At 42.1% G+C, this 2,830-nt stretch overlaps 1 non-coding gene across 1 annotated transcript; it reads left to right on the top strand.

Moving 5' to 3' along the window:
• Nucleotides 1–2,399: 2,399 nt before the first annotated feature.
• On the top strand, nucleotides 2,400–2,506 carry LOC118483010. The gene has a single exon (XR_004869456.1). It is a non-coding gene; the product is annotated as a small nucleolar RNA R71 (small nucleolar RNA).
• The last annotated feature ends 324 nt before the right edge of the window (nucleotides 2,507–2,830 follow it).

Below are 2,830 nucleotides of genomic sequence, written 5' to 3'. Positions count from 1 at the left end.
CGTAAAACCATGGGATGGAAGTGAAAAGTCAATGTTGACAAGCCCGGGGAATGGGTAGTTATGTTTAAAATCAATTGTGTATAGCAAACATGTAATATACTTAGATACTAAACGGGTCGAATAACCAAAAAAAGTGCATTATGGGCTTTTAGTCCATAAATTGGATTTGGGTGCGAGAAAATATGATAAACGAATACGTATTTTAATTACGGACGTGTAGGAAAAAGAATCACTGAAAACGACTTGTAGATAAAAAGTTATGGCCTTTGAAAGTTTGAATTTGGTTAAAAATCTGAGCTGGGCAGAAAATGCAGGTCCAGATACAGACCTGCTGGAAATCAGTCTTCTCCGCGGCACGCGAAAGGGAAACATCATCCGGGGGCGACATGCGAGAGTTGTCGCGGCCCGCGAAAGATTAAAGGTAGTCTCTTGCGGGGCGCGAGAGACGTAGAACCAAAAAAAATTATTTTATTTTGTTTGTTTGTGATGCGTGCAAGTGTGTATATGTTTTAGGTATATATTTTAAGCCCTTTTTACACTTTTTAGCCAAGTTTTAAATTTATAAAACACGATATTTACTAACACTAAACACACATATGGGCAAGTGCATCCATCGTGGACGTAGTACAGTGTTGGTAAGATACCGAGGTCGTCCAAGGATACAAGAGCTTTTAGTACCGGTTTATCCTCAACGTCTAATCAAATCAAAATGTTAGAAAAGATTTTAAAACTAAGAAAATAAAACTAACTAAATGCTGAAAAATCTAAATAAAAATAAAAACAGATAGACAAGATGAATCACTTGGATCCGACTCGTGTATAGTGTAACCTTTGATTATTTTCGCACTTTTGCACTTGTTTAAGAGATTATCTTAGTTATTGTAATAGGCCCCTTTTTTGAAGGTGACGTTACCCTCAACCCAGTAGTTTGAGTCAGCAAGGATACAATCCTAAAGGGTCGGTGGCGAGAAATGGTCTCCCTAGTATGAGGGGGACTTCGGTGTCTTCTTCCATATCAAGTATGACAAAGTCGGTCGGGTAGACGAAATTATCGACCTTGACTAGGAGATTTTCAATGACACCTTGCGGGAATTTGACGGATCGATCAGCAATTTGTATACTCATTTTTGTAGGACTCGTTTTTCCTAGGCCGAGTCTTTTGAACATTGATGCGGGCATGAGGTTAATGCTAGCCCCAAGGTCGGCTAGTGCATTACGAACGGGGGAGTCCCCGATCGAGCAAGGAATTGTGAAGCTTCCGGGATCAATTTTCTTTTGGGGGAGTTTGTTGAGTACGAGGGCGGAGCATTCTTCGCCTAAGTTAACTAATTGCAATGTTTCAGTTTTCCTTTTATGAGTGAGGAAGTCCCTCATGAACTTAAAGTATTTAGGCATTTGGGTTAGGACGTCAATGAAAGGAATGTTGACATGCAATTGTTTTAGTAGACTTTCGAATTTTGCGAATTGCTCATTGGTCTTTTGACGGATTAACCTACCGGGGTACGGAACCGGAGGAGCCTTGGTGGGCTCTGATGGTGGACGAGTAACCTTCTCTTGATGGGGCGGTGATGTGATCTCCTCAGTAGGCGGTGGCCCTTCCGCGGGACCCACGGTAAGGTTCCGTAAGGTGATGAGATGAACTTGCGCCTTTGGGTTTGTTTCGGTATTACTTGGTAACGCGCCTTGCGGTCTCTCGGAGAAATTTTGGGCTAGTTGATTTATTTGTTTTTCGATGTTTTCTATACTAGCTTGTTGATTTCTAAAATTTGATTCTAATTGTAGAAACCTATCCGAGTTTTTCTTTTCAGTGTCGGAGATAAGGCGAGATATAGTATCTTCAAGCCTTTCTCGTCCACCTTGTTGTTGAGGGAAATTTTGTGACTCATTTCTTGGTTGTTGAAAGTTTGTTCGTTGATTTTGTTGGTTACTACTATTGCCGGGTTCTCTCCAACCAAGGTTAGGGTGGTTTCGCCATCCTTGGTTGTAGGTGCCCGTTGGGGGACCCGACGGCCTAGGTCTATTATCAATGTAGTTTACCGATTTTGTTTGATCATCTGTTTCTTTCCATACAACTCCAATTTTCATGTGGCCCACCACACCCTTCACAAGCCATAACCGAGACTGTTTTTATCATCTCTAACTTTTTAATTTTAGAAGAAAGGGCCTCGATTTGGGCTTGTAAAGAGGTGCTTTCATCAACCTTATGGGCGCCCGGGGCAATAGATTTATTGCCTCGGGGAGTGTGCCACTGGAAATTGGTTTGAGCAATTTCCTCAATTTGATTATATATTTCATGCGGGCGGCGATTACCTAAAAGTCCCCCGGAGCTTGAGTCAAGTGTTTGTCTTGTGTGTGGCAACAACCCATTATAGAAAGTGGATACTTGTTGCCATATCGCAAGACCGTGATGAGGACACTTTCGCAATAGCTCCTTGAACCTTTCCCAAGTTTCATATAAGGATCCCCCGTCCTCTTGTGAATAGGTATTAATTTCAGTCATTAATTTAGCCGTTTTAGCGGGAGGGAAATACTTATATAGAAATTTTTGGGCTAGTTCATCCCAGGTGTTTACCGATCCAGCTGGGAGGGCGTTAAGCCAAGCCTTTGCTCGGTCTTTTAGTGAAAAAGGAAACATTCGGAGGCGGATGGCGTTATTTGATGCTCCATTGATCCGAAAGGTATCACATATTTCTAAGAAATTAGTAGTATGTAGATGGGGATCCTCGTCCGCAAGCCCATGGAAGGTTGCAGAGTTTTGAAACATCTGTATCAAATGCGGCCGAAGTTCGAAGTTATTGGCTTCAACATTCGGTGCATTGATAGCAGCGCC

Source organism: Helianthus annuus, chromosome 1 (genome assembly GCF_002127325.2).
Source record: "Helianthus annuus cultivar XRQ/B chromosome 1, HanXRQr2.0-SUNRISE, whole genome shotgun sequence".
NCBI classification, from domain to species: Eukaryota; Viridiplantae; Streptophyta; class Magnoliopsida; order Asterales; family Asteraceae; genus Helianthus; species Helianthus annuus.
The sequence above is the reverse complement of the archived record's forward strand: the minus strand, read 5'-3'. Positions and strand labels throughout refer to the sequence as shown.